We start from the raw sequence: 20,119 nt of genomic DNA, 5'->3' as shown, positions 1-20,119 counted from the left end.
CATTTGAAGAAACTGTAAAATAACTATATTCCAAAGAATTCAAAGCGAAAATTGTAGTTTTGCCTCCTGAGGTCGAATGTCTCCCTGACGGAGAAGATACAAAAGGAGAAAAATTGTAGAATATGACGCCAACGATTCAGCAGAACGGCTTGCAGTCGAAACAAATCAAGACCTTTTGGATCTCGTAACTGATTCTGGCCACCAAGATGAGATGAAGACAGTTACATTAGTTCCTGGCCTTTCTACATTTTTAACCAAAGCATAAATTTCTTTTTTCAACAAAAAAAACGGAGTAAGAAAACTACTCCTTGGTACAGTTGTAGACCATCAGGAATTACATAACATAGAACGCAAACTTTTATGCGATAAAAAAAAACACGTGTAATTTTTTTCAATCTAAATATTTGAGAAAATTTTTGACATTTCTAAAACTGAAGACGTCCTAATAAAATTTAGTAGAGCGAAACTGATAAGGTTTAGTTATAAATTCTGAGCAGTGTGTGGCAAAGATTTTGATACAATTTTTCTTTTGGATTCTGACCAAGACTCGGCAGAGAATACAAGAAAACCATTWGGAACCAGAGTTGTTTGCAAGATGGTAAAGGCGGRSAAAACARCAGAAAGTCATAAAAAATTTAAAAAACAATGAAAACATATTTTTTAATTGGAATATTTACTTAAAAAAATAAATTAACACGATTTTACCGTTTTTATTTCGGTAACAAATTTGTGTTACTTTTATACACTCATCTGCCCAGCGTCCTATTTAGAGGACAGCCGTTTGTGACAAAACTGTTCCCTAAAAAATTTTTTTTTCTTTAGAACTACACTCTTTGTGAACAAAATAACACATGTTGTAAATTTTATCGAAAAATTCCATAAAAAAATTATTTGGGCGTTAATGGGTTAATTAATTTCTATTTGAATTGAACAATTTTTACGATAAAATTTGAGAAAACTATTTTCCTGTAACTTAAAATCTGTAAGTGATGGAGAATTTTTCTTATCAAAATCGGAATTAGGGATGTTAATGTATGTACCCTGATACACGTGTCAATAGATCAATCACATTAAAACAAAATTGTTGGGTAATGTTATTACACGAAATGAGTAAAACATGGCAAAATTATATTTTTATCACTTTAGAATATCATTTTTCTGTGTTTTTTCAATGATTCGGATTATCGAGGTTGCACTGTATTTCCTAATCTTAACCGCAAAGAGAAAAAATGAACACGTGCTAATACATAACCTAATTTTATCTAAAACCTCGCCACATTAAAACCGTTATTTTAGTGATAATAATAATAGGTAAAAGTAGTCAACAATTCAATTACAAGGTCTATTAAAAAATTGTACAATATAAGTTTCGTGTTCTAAAAATTTGAACTCAAAAATAGTATATTATATCACAAAGTAGAGAAATAGTTATTTTCGATACAAGAGCGTTGTCAAATTATTTTTCAGGTCTGAGACCGAATTTTGCGGCACGAAGCGAAGCTGAGTGCTGCAGTGGAGGTCGAAGACCTGAAAAATAAAACAGCGCACGTGTATCGAACAACATTTTTCATGATCGTCAGCGAAATTTCATAAAAAACGTGAATTTATTGAAAATTTTGAGGTTAATTTTGACAGATCAAGTATATAAATTGAAAAATTTATATATTAAGCTATATACCATTTTTCACCTTATGTATCTAAGGGAACGTGGTTTATACCGGGTGTCCCAGGCAGGCTTGAATATAGGAAATTAACACGGAAAATTAGTTTTAATTTTTTTCCGGGTGCAGGAGTAACAGAAATCAAAATCTGACTGATGGAGTTTGTAGTGCTTGAAGAGGGCTATCTTATCGATATTTTTATCGATTCTCCAATTAACTCCATATGGGTGAAAACGACCGTCGAAAAATCGAAATTTGAATTTGCCGGGTCACTAAGAAACGAACTATCAAGGCAAATTGTGACAAATTCTCCTTAAGCAACAATGACTTGATAGTTCGTTTCTTAGTAACGCTAACCTGGCAAATTCAAATTTCAATTTTTCAAGAGCCGTTTTCGCCGAAATGGAGTTAATTGGAGAATCGACGAAAATGTCGATAAGATTGTCCTTTTCGAGCACTACAAGCTCCATTAATCAGATTTTAATTTTTGTTACTCCTGCAGCCGGAAAAAAATAAAAACTAAATTCCCATGTTAATCTCCTATATCCAAGCCTGCCTGGGACACCCGGTATAACATTTTTACTTTCCTTATCCTATAACGAAAGTATTGTAATCGGCTGAAATTTGACCTACCATGATTTTTATATTTCTGGACGAATTATAGCTTCAAGATACCAAAGAAGTAGGTTTGAGCAATTAGGCCAGTATATATCGAGAACGATAAGAGCTAAAAACTTGAAATTTGGTATGTGAGTTACTTGTAGGAAGGGGACGCAGTATGAAACAATTGGTAAAAATCGGTAGCACCGTTCGGCCGCAAAGACCAAAAGTCGGCCGTAAAGCGGCCGCAAAATTATACGGTTGAAGATATAATAAATTCATGGGGATACAAATTATTTAGAATCATGAAATATACCTTATTAAACTGTAAAATAATAATAATGGGTACCAAACTAAAAAAAAACTGCACCCCAGACTCGAACCCGCGACAACTATGATCTATTTCGCGTGTAATCCGACAGTTGGCACTAACGCACTTTTTTCCAAATAAGTAGGATAAGGAAAGTCGTGTGACGTTCACACCAAATTTTTTTGAACACTAGCACATTTATTACCCAGAAATACAACGGTGAAAAATATAAAGACTTGTTACCTCAGACGTAACATGTCATAATTCTCAACTACTATTTTTGTTAATTCATTATTACCTACAATAATTAATTACTTACCTGAGTTATTACAAACTCTTATTAATTTTGTTCACTTTTAACTCTATTTACATCTTAAGTCTTTACTTTTTCACATTTTTTAAATGAGACCCTGTATTTCATTAAAATCTTATTAGACTATTAATTTTCTTTTATTTATTACATGGTAACGTAGATCGTATTATTCTGTTTTATAAATTTAGCAAGAGGAATAAAATAGGAAAAAAAATTAGAGGCAACATTAAATAAAAGCGAAAAAAAATAAACAAAGTACAAAAATAAAACTAGTGAAAACCAAAAAATTCCTCGTTAACTTTCCTTTTTCATTAGTTAACTATTATTTAATTTTTCTTAAAATAAATAAAGTTTAGTAAATTTTTATTGTAAAAAATATTGTAATAAAATTAAAAAATCAAAAGGAGAACAGAAAACAGGTCATGGTTTGCAAGACTGAATTAGCAAAATTTGTAAATGTCTATGCTATCAGTCTTCTCTATATTTATAAACAACATTCCTCCGATTAAGTAATCTGAAATCATTCTTATTCGAGTAAAACACATAATTATTAAAATATGTCACAACCTTAATGCAATCACATTGCAATGTGACAAAAATTTAAATTCATGGAGCCCTGGTTTCATTTTAACTTTCTATCATTTTTGGTAAAAATCGCATTTATGCAAAATTGAATTAAACTAATTAATCGTATAAATTACCAAATTTTCACATTGGGCCTATTTTGCACGCTCGACAGCCCATAACATCGTTTGCTAAGCGAAAATCAAGGTAAAAGCAGATGGATCTATGTTAATGGTCAAAAAAAGCAAAAGCGTTTTTCTCATATTGTTGCACTAGTGATTGTTCAGTTGGCAGATCTGGTGCCATGTGAATTTTTCCCAAGATAAATCACTATTACCAAATTTTTTTGTAACATGAGTAATTCTTTTGTCCAGTTTTCGTTTTCTTCTTGGTGCATTTTTGAGTGCTTACTATTAAAATTGCAAACACGTGCAAGTAATGCGATAAACATATTTGTTTAAAAACCATATCGAAGGTCGTTTTGAATTTCAAATTCGTCACGGTGTGTGATAACAAAATGAAAAATCGTAAAAATCCCCATCTCATTACATAATAACCATCATATTGATGGAATGCGAATTTTTAATGGTTTGGATTAGCTCGGTCGCCGTGTTCTCATGGAAATTTCTCCAGTACACCCGCTTTAATTAAGGTGTACATACTTAATTAAAACTAAGAAACTCAAGTGTGCGCAACAAGACGTTACTTAGAGCTCTAGGTATAAAGTTGGTAATTGGAAAAGCAGTTAAATGTTTTGGGCGTGTGTTCAGAACGTGATTCCGAATCGTACACTTTACTGAGATAAAGGTGCACTGCACCTAGATTGTTCTATTGTATGTTGGGAAATGCCTTTGTTGAGTATCTGGACGTGCACTCAAATGGGCATTTGTTCGATTTTTTTCACTCCCGGAAACCGGAACGCTAACTTACCCATACTAACTTACCACTTGGTGTTGCACACTGACAACACGAAATATACACAGTGATGAGAAAACCCACCAAATACACCATACTGCCAAAAATTGAAATTTTAGAAAACTAATAAAAAAAGACAAATTTCAGGTTGTCACTTGATTTTTTTTGGAAAAAAACATACTAGAACTCGACAAAAACTGAAGTTGGGCCAGAGTATGTTTGAGACTAAATACTAAATACTAAATCCAAATCTAGATTTATTTTGAAAAAAATTCCAGAAAACAAATCAAAAAAATGACAAACGGGTTGTCGTTCGTGATTTTTTTTTTAAATTTTGAAAAATCTAACATAATAGATCTAGAATGTGTACTAGTTCTAAATTTACTAAAAAAAAATCGATGTAACTTTTTATTTTTTTTTTCACTAATTAGTGATTAGTTAAACAAATAAAAAACGACAAATTTCTGGTTGTGGCTACTATTTATACAGGGTGCCCTAGAACTCGCGCCCCAGAGAAACTTTTCAAGTAAGGTAAGATACCAGGAACATGAAAAAAATGTTTAAAAAATTCTATCTGTCAAAAAATTTTGACATTTATTTTTGACATTTGACAATTTTTTATATCTATTTAAGGATACTGATGATCTTGTATATGTTTTTTTACAATTATTTAGTAAAGGGACAAAAATTTTGCCAATAAAAGCCACAAATAACATTGAACAGAGTTACAATTTAGGATACAACTTCCTTGTTTCCTAGCCAATAGCAAAGAAACTTGGAAAACAATTTATGCAACAGAAATAGAGTCAAAGTGCATAACTTCAAAATTTTTATAGATAAAATTTTAAAATTTTTCTCTGGGGCGCGAGTTCTGGCGCACCCTGTATAGATTTATTTTGAATAATTTGAGAAAACAAATAAAAAACGCAACATTTTGAGTTTGTCATTCTTCAAAATTTTGAAAAAATCGAACATACTAGATCTAGATTTATTTTAAAATAATTCTGAAGAACAAAAAAAACGGCAAAATTCGGGTTGTTACTTATTTTTTTTTTAATTTTGAAAAACATACTAGGTACTAGAAAAATTTCTAGTTGTCGTTGGGCGACAGTATGTTTAAGACATACTAAATCTAAATCTAGATTTATTTTAAAAGTATTCCAAAAAAACAAATACAAAACGAGAAATTTTGAGTTGTCGCTCCATCTTTTTAAATTTTGAATAACCGAACCTACTAGACTTAGTATGTAGCATATCTAGATTTATTTTGAAATAATATTTTCGGATTTGTTGGGTTTGTAGATTATTTATCTAAATCTTAATTTATTTTAAAATAATTCGAGAAAATAAAAAAATGCCAAATTTAGAGTTGTGGCTTGATTTTTTTTTAATATCAAAAGCCACCTACTAATCTAGAATGTATACAAGATTTAGATTTATTAAAAAAAAAACTCGAGAAAACTGAAAAACGATAAATTTCGAGTTGTCGTTGGGCAACAGTTTAAGACCTACTAAATTTAGGTCCAGATTTATTTTTAATAAATTCGAAAAAACATCAAAAAACGCCAAATTTTGGGTTGTAGATACTATTTATAAATTTATTTTGAAAAACGAAAAATTTTGAATTAACGCTCGCTCAATCTTTTCTTTTGTAAACTAAATCTAGAATGTATACTTTTAGGTATTATTCCCATTTATATTTTGAAAATTAAAAAAAATCGAACATACTAGATCTAGAATATATACAACTACTAGATTCTCCTACTAGAAGAATTCTAGAAAACAAAAAAACGACAAATATCGAGTTGTCTCTCAAACATACCGGCTATATCTTGATCTAAATTTATTCTGAAAAAAATTTGAGAAAACAAATCAAATAAACGCCAATTTTAAATTATTTTTTTAATTTTGAAATAATCGAAAAAAATTTAGATCTAACTGAATTTATTAAAAAAAAAATAAGAAAACAAATAAAAAACCACAAATTTCCGGTTGCCGCTATTATCTGGATTTATGTTTTAAAAATCCGAGAAAACAAATCAAACAAACGAGAAATTTTGGGTTGTCGCTTCATCTTTTTTTTTGAAAATTTTGAAAAATCGATCATACTAGATTGAGTGTGGAAGTTTGGTAGAACCTTTCTTATAACTACCTAATTTTTTTAGGTAAGTTGTTATTTCGTCAAAAAAATAGCACAACTCAAAAACAAAGCAAAATTTCAATTTTTGCACTATAATTTTTATTAATTATTATTTTCTGAAGACAAATGATTAAATTTTATGGGCCAATATAATTTATTCTTTCAATTTCCCAGTTATGAGAGGTGTTAAGAGATTGCGGATGGAAGTTGGTTCACCTGGTATAAGGCGTGCCGATTAGACTTATCTCCGATTAATCCAAGAATCGTTTTGTCTTTAAAGGATCATTGAACCTGTCTCCTAACGTAGAATTAAATCTATTGCTTCCCTATTTTCGTAAATGAAAACAAGCGCACGATATGGAATTATTAATTCGCTCGAGTAATTATCATTTTATCTTGGATTATGGTCGGTTTAAGACCATAGGAAGTTCACTGGCATTAGATCGGTTGTGTAAGGTGGTTCTCGTGTTCTTTATTTTTGAGTGGTAACCGCCTTTTATGATAAACATCTGTCGATATTGCTTAATCTGTGCTATTAGCGACCTTTGATTCCTCAAAAGAGATCATTTCCTAAATAGATAATGGGCGATTTATGGCCAATTCCGTAATTGAAGCAGCCGGAAATGGGCTCAAATGGTCGGAATGATCAAAACAAATCAGCAGACGCAGATGGAACAATCTAAATACAATAAAAGTGGAGAAAACACAAATAAAATGTTTTTTCTTTTTTTATTATCCAGTCCGGGCCTGGATGACGCCATTCCCTTCACCAATTTGGTCTAATTAAGTTCGCAATTGTGTGCACATCTTTGAAAATTGCCGAATAGACAAAAACAATTACGCAAGGAATTTTTCCGGACTGGTTGACTGCAACAAGAAAATCGCTATTTTTTTATAAGATTGTGTTGTAATTTGTATGTTGGACGTCATGCATCATGAAATTGCTCATTTCCTCGGTATTTTTTACCATATTAGTCTGTCATTAATGTGCAATTAATTACTACACATTAGAATTTATTTTGGTTCCGGACTCCGGACCAAATTAATCAAAGTCTTTTCTTCTATATCCGCGAGAAGCAGGGCATGAAAACGAAGATGATTTTTCTTGAAAAATGTAACACTAAGGATAAATAAAGTATCATTGCAAAAAAAAACCATTCAATATATAGGGTGGCCCAATGAAAACGAGCCATCACAAATATCTCAGAAACTAAAAAATTTTGCAAAAACGCCGAAACCGGTCAATTTTGTTTCCGAGGGGGACATTTTTTGACGTAATTTTTAAAGCACTCCCAAGCACCCCCTACCTCCACGCCCCCCACTTTTAAAAATATAAATGGCACTACCCCTCTTGTGACACATCAAATGAAAGCTGTTTTAACAAGTTTTTCAAGACTTTTTACCAAAATTAAATCACACCATCCATTCATGAGATACAGGTTGTTCTAAAAAACGAAGTATCCTAGAGAAAAAAAAACAAATCAGGTTAATTTTGTTTTTAAAAGAAACATTTTTTGACGCAATTTTAAAAGCACACCTATTAACTCTTTAACTTCTTCCACCTCAATTCCGTTATCTCGAATGGTTCTTTGAATCTTTTTTCTAAGGTTAAATGAGATTAATTATTCATAAGATATCGGCAAAAGATAATGTTTCTAATTAGTAATTACTTCTAATAAAAACTATTAAAATAAATTACAAGACACTTACTAATTTTGTCATAATTATAATTTTTGGAGCTGCGACAAACATATTTTTGTTTCTTTATTGGGTGATGTACTTAAAAAAAAACAATAGTTCTTAAGTTCCTTTGTACATACTGACTGCTAAAAAATATTTTTGCCGATATTTTATGTATGTATAGAAATTATTTTATTTTGAAATAAAGCTTTAAAAAAGCACTTTAAAAGTGTTTTCATTTTATATATCACTACTATTTGACATTTTTGAGTTAAGTGGGGTTAGTGCTTTTAAAATTGCGTCAAAAAATGTCCCGCTTAAAAACTAAATTAGAGTAGTTTGTTTTCATTGGGCCAGCCTGTATATTTCCTGTGTGGTAAAGATAAATTTGAACCATTTATTAAAAATTCTATTTTTGTTGCATACCAAAATCGAATTCATTATCTACACAATATTAATTAATTTTGACAGATTCTGTCGATGGAAAGCTAGCACTGAATAAATAAACCATCATTTGGAACTAAATTTTCTTTTACACTTAAAATGATTTATTTCCACGTAACCAAATTTATTTTAATTTATGAAATAAAACAATTTTTTAGAGAAATATAAAGCCAAATGCAAATAGGGAACGTAATCCAGTGAGTTTTGTTTTCGATTCCGGTTCACCTCATTCCATTCATTTCGTTAATGAAGCGACTTTTTTGCACCTCCTAATTGCGGTCCTGCAGACGTGTGCATCAACACAAGGAGACATAATCTTGAATGGAACTATGCCATAAACTTATTTAATGATGTTAACATTGTAAACAAGTGGGATAATTAATTTCGAATCAAATAAAAGAGAGATACACCGTCAGTTTCTTATTTTTTTCGTTAACCTTGCTCCTCGATGAATATCTCTTTCATTGTTATGACGACTCGAAATTGATGGTTCGGCGATGGGATGTTTCAGAGAAAAGTAATTTAGATGCAACTGTAACGTGAATTTTTCAGTTATAATAATAACAACAATCAATCGAGAATGTGAGGATGAGTCGTGTGGAGTATATTTCTTCTGCGTTCGCTTCCAATAAAATACGTGAGCTGGAAAATGATAAGCAAATTCGAGGGGTCACGAACAGGAATATTAATTGACCAAGGGCGGAAAAATCAGGTTTACACTTTGAAAAAGGCGAATTTCTGACCAAAGTGGCCTGCGACTTCGAAATTAAGTTGGCAACACTGAATGATAATTAATCTAGTAGGAATTGCCAAAACATTTTTGACAAGACAATATACATTATTCAATGTTGCCAACTTAATACAAAGTCACAGGTCACTTTGATCGGTCAAATTGTGAAGTCTTTTGTAACTTTTATATTACACAGTGGTTACAAATGCAACCATTAATCAGACTTTTATTACTCATTCGGATAATTGTATTTTATCATAAAAATACAAATAACAACGCATTTTTTAATTGGTTGTTGTAATTAATTGCGGTTTTCTATATCCTCACTGACTGGTCAGTGTTGAATTTATTATTAATTAACGTTTTAATCGTAAAGTCAACTGCTATTGAACAAGCAAAACTTGAAATAATAAATTAATTAAATGCGCAAGTATCAGTGAAACAAGAGTTTCAATTCAAGTGCATCCTCAATCTTATTTATTATTAATTAATTACTTTGATCCAATTTTTGTATTGTTTATTTTCATGTTGCACTTATATTACCTTAACAAAATACGTGTAAAAAAAGTAGTTTTTCATGTAATTTAGGGAATTTTGACGATACAAACTATGAGGGGCATCACTGACTCGTTATTGTTCATAGAATAAGAAACTTTTCAAGTAAAATTTGTACCTCTCAATTTTAAACAAAAAATTTCAAAATGCAAAAAATACACAATTTGAATTATCTTGCGTTTGTATTTTTTTATAAAAAAAAATACTTAAGAAACAAAAATTTTAAATACAGAAAAAATTAAGTAAAATTAACTACTTTTTGCACTAAATGCAAAAATCACAAGTAAACAATAAAAAATAAACGAAGTTTTAATTAAAAATCAAAATATACAAAAACATACTAGTCATTATAAAGAGTATATAAATGTCACTGAAACGTGGTTTACATTTAAAAAAAATTGCACAGATAATATGATGTTGGAAAAAATATAAAAAAATCACAAATTGTTATTTAAGCTATCCTAAAATTATTTCTTGTTGAGATATACAGAGTGTCCAAGTTATGAAGTGGTAAGTGGTAAGTGACGACAAAAACGACAAAAAGTATCTCATCAAAGTTTCGTTTTTTAAAATAAAAAAAATAAGATTGAAATCGACCATTCTAGATCTAGAATATACTAGACCTAGATTGTCGCTATCTAAATTTATTTTGAAAAAATTTAAGAAAACAAATCAAAAAACGAGAAATTTTGGGTTGTCGCCCCAGCTTGTTTTTTAATTTCGAAAAATCGAACATGATCTAGTGTGCATACCATATCTAGATTTATTTTGAAATAATTAGAAAAAAACATAAAAAAACGACAATTAAAGTGCTTTTAAGCAAATTTTGGCAGAACATTTTTAAGTAAGTTATTTTGACAAAAAAATCGCATAATTCAAAAAACAAAGTCTCAAAACACACTCAAAATTAGCCACTTTTTCCACTAAATGCAAAAATCACAAGTAAACGATAAAAAAATAAACGAAATTAAATTGAAAACCAAAATATACAAAAACATATTAGGTAGTCATAATAAAGAGTGATCAAATGTCGCTGAAACGTGGTTTACATTTAAAAAAATGGACAGATAATATTATGATGTTAAAAAAATATAAAAAAATCACAAATTGTTTTTTTAAGCTGTCATAAAATTATTTCTTGTTTATGTTGAAATATACAGGGTGTTATAAAAAAAGGTCCAAGTTATGAAGTGGTAAGTGGTAGTAATGATGACAAAAACGACAAAAATTCTCTCATCAGAGTTTCGTCTTTTAAAATAAAAAAATGAAGATTAATAGTGCCTCACTAAGTTGAATGGACTAGTAAAAATGTAATACAGGATGTTGTATAATTCTTTTAAAATTGTAGATACCTACTTATTAATACACATTAATTTTGCTTGGTTGATAAAACGATTTTATTTCATACTCCAACAATAGGTTCTTACTTTTAATGTTATTCTTTTTTTATTTTCTATTCAATTTATTATTATCCAATCAGTCAACTATTTAATTATTATATCTTTTCTATCATATTTCAAAATAGTAATTGACTTTATTAGTTCAGTAAATCAGCATTACATGAGCAAAAACTCTAAACCATGACCTTGAAAAGAAAATGAATGGTCTCTTCTCGACTAATTTATGCAATTTTAATTAATCACCCGGTGTAGAAGAACACAAGACTAATTATTCGTTATCGACTCTAATCCAATTAAGTAAATCAATTGGAAGATTCACAAATGTAAACTAGACCGGAACGAGAAAAGCAGTTTTCGTGACTGCGTACACGAAGCTCTCCTGTAAATTAATATTGAAACGGGTTCTCAAACTTCTCCTCTAGCAAAAAAACATCAAATTTGCTCTCGATAATCCGCCCCTATTGTTGTGTCCGTTTGCGTTTCCCTTTGTTGTTATTCGGGGAAACCATCCGAAATAACTCAAAAATGTGCAGGTAGAGTCGTAATTTGCGTGTAAATAGTTGTGTATTGATTTCCGATTTTCCCAAGGGAACGCGACTTGCATTTCTCCAAACAGTGATGTTCCTTTTTCCATTTCCAGGTTATTACCGGTTTAAAAATGGCTAATTTTAAACGAAAGAAAGATTGATCGCTAATTACTATAGTTAGAGAGCGAACGAAAACGACAAGTTCCAAGTGTGGTACAAGTGTAATTTGCCATCGACACCTGCCGGACCTGAGTCCACTTGCGTGAGTCTCCCAACGAAAAGAAACATTTTACAAGATGGTCTCAGTCCGGTCCTGGTGTCAATGAATTGGGAAAACAGATAAACTTGTGTTTAAATAATTTAACGATAATTGCAAGTTGTTCCAAGAAGACTATCTGTAATAGCCTATAAATAGGTCGATAGTGATTTTGGGTCAACTAATCCGAAGACACATGTGTAAAAAATGAAGAAAAACGCAAGTTTGTGCAAGCAAACGCAATGCATCATGAGAAACGTCTGAAATTAATTATTATTAAAATGAGATAATGTTCGAGACATAAATATCTCGAGCAATTAAACTTGACACAAAATATATTAATGCCTATGCCACTGGTGGATGTAAAATTCTGTGTACACAGATAAAACGCCTTGGCGTGCTTAGGTATGCGTAGAATTTAGTTCGGGTCCCACAAACAGCCCCTCGAACAGGTAAGTCGAGCGACCCTTCAAGGGACAGGTGTGAAATTCTTTCCATTAAAAACTTTACCGGTCGTTGCAAGGCACCTTTCAGAATTTAATTTGATGATTACGTTGGCATTTACACGGCAATTACTTAATCTATTTGACCATCGACCTTTTCGCCGACACCGATTCGAGAATTTCCATTCCGACCGAATTCCTGCTTTGGGGAAAAATCACGAACAAGTTGCTTCTTTTCAAAGTGTCTAATTGTGCAACTTCCGGAGGAGTTCGAGAAGTTTGACGCTTGCTGCTGGCGTGTCAAACCACAACAAATTGATATTTTAGCGAATTAAAATGACTAAAAGAAACTCCATTAAAAGAAAAAATGACTAATTACTAAAGACTTTCAATAAACAAAGTCTCATGATTTAAATGTTTATAATTCATTGTTTACAAATTTGTGGTTCATGGAAAAAAATGGTGAAGCAAATTTTCCAGCTCTTAATTTTCTTTATCAAAAGAAACAAATAAAACTTTTATTACCGAAATTTCTAATCAAAGTGGCCAGTGATATATGAATTAAGTTGGCAACATTGAATAATCTGGAGATATGTAATCTATTAATTTTCACACCATGTGATCATTGAAATGAATTTCCAATCAAAGTAGCCGTTAACTTTGAAATTGAAAGTTGGTAACAATGAAGATATTAAAGTTGACAAGTCTCGTGACTTCTATCTCTACATTACTCAATGTTGCCAACTTAACTTCCGAGTCACAGACCGTTTTGGTCAGCATTTTAATTGAATACTTGGCATTATTTCATAATTATAAATAAAATAAGAATAAAAATATTTTAAAATAATTACTTTATTTTTTTTTCTTTAACAATACTAATCGGATTAAAAAAAATACATTTATTTTTTTTACAAATTTGTCAACAAAAATTACCACCTAGGTTGTTTGTAACTAGAATTTTCAGAAGTAATTTTAAATGCCTAGGGTTGGTTAGCCCTTGTTTTTGACGGTTGACGTTTCCTGTCAACCTGCTGTCAATTATCAATTGAGTTATCTATGACAGGTGACCTAAACTAAATTTTTGACACCACAAACCAACCTAACCAAATTTATTCACAAATATCCCTAAATCCTAAGGCGTAATTTCTTGTTGATACGATAATATTTCTGAAACTTGTACAAATACTTATTTAAATATATAATTGTGAGAAAAAAGTTTTGGCAACACTGAATTCCATAATCCTTCTAATTCGTGATATGTGGATATTTCAGGTGTCGGCTAATCGCATGAGTTGCTGTTAAAAGTGTGACGTTTGACAGTCAAGGTTGCCAAATTAAAATTCAAATTTGTTGCCAACATGACAATAAGAACCACAATCATTTAGAATCACCCTAAACCTGAATTTTTATTTTGGCCAAAAATAAAATCGTAAACAACATATTTCGACAAAACACGTGTAGAAATATAAAACTAATTTTGAGTCCAATAAAAATAAAACAATTTAAAGTTCGGACGTCAAACTGTAAAAATTTATTCTCTGATTAAAATTTTTTCTGTAATTTTTTGCTACATTTTCCGATTTGGAACCTTCTCAAAGAAAACACATCAAAATTTTTAATTTTTGGAAATTTTAGTCAGTGTAAAAATTGCAGAAATCGTCATGTTTTATTGCGTTTTTCAACCAATTTAAATCTTTTATTACCGATAAAGTGTAGTCATCATCGTGAAATTATCTTTTTTGTGTGATTCTTTTCAAAGATAATAACAGACGCCTTTCTGGAACCGGTAACACAAGAGTGTCTACGACTAATTGCAAAATTATAGAAATTACTTAATACGAGGTGTCAATTTAATTAACTGACAATTAATAAAAAAATATTTTTTTTTTTAAATAACTTGATAAAATTATCGATATGAAGGCCAGTCGGCAAATGGAGCAAAACCAAGATTCGACGTAAAATTCTCTCTTCAAAATCCACATGTGACGTTTGAACAAGTGCCAATATTTACAAAATCGCTCTATTTATAAAAACTCACTCACGTTTTAGTGAGGTTTCTTCCTCTCCAGCATCGTGCACTGAAAAAACCACCCTCACAATCACTGAAAATTCCGTCTGGTTGCAACAAAATGTGACAGTTAAACACTTAACAGCGCGATATGCACATGAAGAAGTCGATTCGTGGTAGAGTTGCGGCGCGTTTCGCGGCCAAAGCAGAACTGTGTCGGACGCAAGAAGCCGCAAAGTGGATTGAGTTGGGGCCACCTGAAACACGCTTGCCCGCTGCTGCTGCTGCTGCTGCCACCGCTGAAGCTGTCCCAATCAATTCTCTTCGATGCACTTTTCAGGGAAATTTCAGGTGCGTGAGGTGAGAAATGCGCTCGGGAATGAGAAGAAAGTGAATCATTCTCCAAAAACTAAAAAAACTAATCGTTTTCTTTCAGTCAATGCCTGAAAAAGGCTTTTCAAAAAGCTTTTGTTCTTCATTTAGATTTTTCTCATACGAGTTCCAACAACGTTTAAGAAGGATTATTACAACGTTTTGTGCACTTTTGGACCGCTAAAAGTGCATTTTTGAGAATTTTTTTTTTGGTAGATTTTCGGTACCCAAAGCGGTGCAATGCAAATAACTTTCAAGTATTATCATTATCAATAACCCTTTTGTGTTTGTCATTGTTAAAAAGCAAATTAAATTTTCTATCTTATAGAAAAAAATCACTGTCCTACGATAGTTATCCAGAAAATTGTTGATAAATTCAATATTAAAATATTCCTTCTTATTAGGTACTAAGGTGAGTAAACAAATTTAAATTATTATAAAATAATGACAAAAATAATTAATTATTAAGAACGGTAAGGCGAAGGATAGAAAATAAACAGAATATTTTTAGAGACAAATTAAATGCGCAGTATACAGGGTGCGCCAGAACTCGCGTCCCAGAGAAAAATGCCATATAAAGTAAGATACCAGGAACATGGAAAAAATATTAAAAAAATTTTATCTATAAAAATTTCGAAGTTGTGAGAGTTTAGATTTTACACTTTGACTATTTATTTATGTTGGGAAAATAATTTTCCAAGTTTTTTTGCTACAGGCTATTAGAAGAGGAAACAAGGAAGCTGTATCCTAAATTGTAACTCTGTTGAATGTTATTTGTAGTTTTTATTGGCAAAATTTTTGTACCTTTACTGAATAATTATAAAAAAACATATGCAAGATCATCAGTATGATTAAATAGACATAAAAAATGTCAAATGTCAAAAAATTATATATATAATTATTTTTACTGTGCAAATTGGATTTTTTTACTGAACAAATTACAATAAAATACTTTGCGTGCTTTACTTAGAATGTATTATTTTTACTGTGCATATTATTATATTATACTGATCATTTTTAATTTTTTACTGTACAAAAATTAATTAAATACTGATCATGTATCATTTTATACTGAACAAAATTGAATTATTTACTGATCGCTTTATTACTACTCATATTTTTATAAGTTTTAGGAGTAAAAGAAAACGAATTTTAATATTTTGGCAATTAAACGGTTAATGGGCTCAAAACAAAACCATAGACCATTTTAATCTCTTCTTTATAGTAACAGTGAAAGTTAAATATGCAGAATTATTACAATTTTAATAATTTTGCGATAGTTGTGCCAACCACATTGGAAATAAAAACTTTCCTAGCCAATGTTTGTAATTTTTGTATTTAAAATATCTAAATAATTGTTTATTTTTGCTTATTATTGCAACTTAAATAAAATTTTCTAGTTACTTTGCTATTCAGACATACACGATGTACTTCAGAGATAATGTTTATTTGCATAATTATAAACACTCATTTACTCATTCAACAAACTGATCGATTCAAAAGTACAGTTGCGTTGCTACAATAGTCGACGTGTGTAAACAACATTATTTATCCAAAGCAATGCAGGAACAATACTTTATTATTAATCAAAGTTAGAAGAAAGTTAAATTGAAAATACAAAATTTAATTAATTGTCCTAATGAAGTATCAATTTGTCTCTTAAGAATTCGATGGGTCAACGACCATGACCAAGTGGTAAAGTTCACCAAGGCTGACCTACGTACTTGACTGTTACATTAACATATCAACAACATAAACATACAAGGCTGTCAACCTGTTGCACGTGAAATTTACAAAAACATGAAGTTCGGGCCTAAACCCGACTTTTTGCGAAAAATAGACACAATCACGTTTCGATTTTTCTTATACAAATAGAAAAAATTGTAGAGACCGCAGAAATGGCCAGTGGTGAAAGCTCTTTCACAATTCATGGAAAGACATAAATACGTTTAATTCTAAGTAGTAACAGTAAATAGTTGTGAAAATATTTGCACATCATCGATTAGTTCTTTTGGCAAATTTTCTGGTTTTTCAGCTAATTTTTGACTTAATACTGCTCAAAAAACAGTTAATTAACATCAATTTCGATTTATTTTTGTAATTCTTTTCAATTTTAACCACTTTTAGAAGAAAAATATCTTAAATGCGCCATTAAACATTTTTGAAGCGCAAACACTATTTTTAGCTTCATTTGATACATTTTTTACTTGCTTTTAACCAAATTTAGCGATTTATTCAAAAAACTTCATAAATAAACCAAACCAAACAATGATTATTGATTTGTAGCTGTGTTTTCAACTTGTTTTTGGAAAAAATTAGCAAACTAATTAGTTTTTGGCTGAAAAACGTGCAAAATGGTTAATAATGCAAAAAATTGTGTAATTGTAAGGCATTTTTGACTTTAAGCAAAATCTTGCAGAAACACACAGAGTTTAGTTCAAAAACGTGCTTATAGAATCTGGAAAAGGTAAAAATAACACCATTTTCAACAAAATTTTATAATTTTTCAGCTAAATATTGTCCAAAACCCAAATAAATCAAGTAAAGCAACAACATAGTATCTATTTCAATTTATTTTTCTAATTTTTAAGTGTTTTGATAAGGTCTTGCAAAATAAATAATTCACTGGTTCAAAAACCAACTTAATAAAGCAAAACAAGCCAAAAAATGATAAAATTTGATAGAATTATAGGTAATTTTTTAAGCAGTTTTAACAAAATTAAAAAAAAAACATATCCCCAAAAAGGTCTTTAAACTCACAAAAAGGACAAAACTAACCCTATTTTTGGCCTAATTTAGTAAATTTTTGGCTTGTTTTAACCGAATTTTACGTTTCACCTGAAAAATATGCTAAAACACTAGAAAAAGCTAAAATAATATCGTTTTTGACAAATTTTTTTTTCATTTTAGATTCTAAGCAAAAATCTTGCAGAAAGACAGAGAGTTTAGTTCAAAAACGTGCTTAGAATCTGAAAAAGATAAAAATAACACCATTTTCGACAAAATTTTAGTTTTTCAGCTAAATATTGTCCAAAAACGAATAAATAAAGCAAAGCAACAACATAATATCTATTACAATTTAATTTTGTAATTTTTAGCCAACTAAATAAAACGAAACAAGCTAAAAAAATTATCAACTTTAATAGAATTAATATAGGTAGGTATTATTTTAAGCAGTTTTAACGAAAAAAAAAACAAACATGTTTCAAAAACGTCCTTAAACTCACGAAAAAAACTAACACTATTTTTGGCCTAATTTGGTAAATTTTTGGCTTGTTAACCGAATTATTTTAGTAGTGATTCCGTTTCTACCTGAAAAATATGCTAAACTACTTGAAAAGGTTAAAATAATATCGTTTTTGACCAAATTTAGCCAATTTTTACAGTCATTTTTTACTTTAAGCAAAATCTTGCAGAAACATAAAGAGTTTAGTTCAAACATGTGGTTAGAGTTTGAAACAGGTAAAAATAACACTATTTTCGACAAAATTTTACAGTTTTTCAGCTAAATATTGTTCAAAAACAAACCAATAAATTAACAAAGCAACAAAATAATATTTATTTCAATTCTTTTTTGTATTTTTTAAGTCTTTTAATAAAATCTTGCAAAATAAAAAAGTTACTGGTTCAAAAACCAACTAAAAATAAAACGAAACAAATCAAAAAACGATTAATTTTGATAGAATTCGATAATTTTTTACGTAGTTTTAACAAAATTAGAAAAAAACATATCCAAAACACGTCCTTAAACTCACGCAAACGACAAGACTAACACTATTTTTGACCAAATTTGGTAAATTTTTGGCCTGTTTTAAGCGAATTTTTCGAAGTAATTGCGTTTCTACTTGAAAAATATGCTAAAACACTTGAAATAATAATATTTTTGACCAAATAAAAGCAAATTTTTACCATTTAGAGTAATTAAAAAAAAATTAAAACTAGTTTTTTTTTAAGTGCTTAAAATATGTAGTGTCATTGTAAGCAAAGTCTAGTAAAAAAATAATAATTTAATAATTTAATTAATTTATTTAATTAATTTAATTAATTTAATTAATTTGATAATTTTAAAACGTACTTAAACTTTGAAAAAGGTAATAATAACAGCATTTTTGGCCACATTTTGTAGTTTTTTGGTTAAATAATACCCAAAAACCAATAAATCGAGCACATCAAACAAAATAACATCACTTTGAATTTAATTTTGTGTTTTTGAGACGTGTTTTGACAAAATCTTGCAAAAAATAAAGCGAAACAAACCAAAAAATAATCAGCTTTGATAAAGTAAATAAACAAAAACGCTTCAATTTTGCTTTTGGAGTATTGCTTTTTAGGAAAAATGATTATAAAATCGACAAGAATCGTTTGATTTTACTTCAAAGGTCAACGTTCCTGGTCGAATTGTCAAAACCACAAGCATTTCATGGTCGATTTGTGACAAAAAGAGATAACCGAAGGTCGTGGTTTACCCCATAATTGGGCCAAGACTCGACATCCCTTCCTGTCACCAATTTAAATAATTAAATGCCGCCGATTTGGCTAATAGTAGGAAAGTGATCGATAAAGCAGAGATGATGCTGCAAACGAGATAATTAACACAGATCCTGGTCTAGTCACGATTACAACACAAAAAACAGGATCAATACCGACTGTAATATTCAAATTCAGGCCCGACGATGAGGGACCACTTTTTCAGGACAATTCATAAATAGTAAATTTACAAAAGTAAGTTTTTTGTCAAAAAGAATGATTTTCTCCCTGAATGAGACAGAATGGTGAGCAAAGCGTCTTTTATTTATTACCAGGATACGCCGAAGGCATCAACAATCGGGATTTTATCTCGATATAATTGTGAGAAAATATTTAAAATTTATTCAGGTAAATTCCAACCACTGAGGATGTTGTTTGTAGTCATGCTTCTCTGCATCATTCCCTCATAATAATGTTACATTCATCTACCAGATTGCTCATGCAGATACATATTTATCAGGGATATCAAATTATCAAAATTGCTTCTCCTATTATCATTTATTTGGTTTTCCACTTCCTCGAAACGCTGTCATCGACTTTCTCTATTCATTTTTCTCGCCAAGGGCTAGTGTGCTTCTTTATAAATAGTTATTTTTGTTACAAGCTTTTACACAAAAACTGTAAAGCGGGAAATTTAGTTACTAAATCTAAAGAGTCCCTAAAATAGTATTTTT

At 30.1% G+C, this 20,119-nt stretch overlaps 1 protein-coding gene across 1 annotated transcript in view; it reads right to left on the bottom strand.

Annotated features, from left to right (window-relative positions):
* The window catches only part of LOC123006137, a 57,493-nt gene extending 42,708 nt beyond the window's left edge, over positions 1-14,785 (bottom strand). The window contains exon 1 of the mRNA XM_044400369.1: positions 14,581-14,785. The gene's annotated coding sequence lies outside the window, so the exon portion shown is untranslated. The remainder of the gene's footprint in view (positions 1-14,580) is intronic.
* Positions 14,786-20,119: the final 5,334 nt, after the last annotated feature.

Source organism: Tribolium madens, unplaced genomic scaffold (genome assembly GCF_015345945.1).
Source record: "Tribolium madens isolate multiple individuals breed KSU strain unplaced genomic scaffold, Tmad_KSU_1.1 Scaffold_11;HRSCAF=98;Tcas5.2_LG3b, whole genome shotgun sequence".
Taxonomy (NCBI): Eukaryota; Metazoa; Arthropoda; class Insecta; order Coleoptera; family Tenebrionidae; genus Tribolium; species Tribolium madens.
The sequence above is the reverse complement of the archived record's forward strand: the minus strand, read 5'-3'. Positions and strand labels throughout refer to the sequence as shown.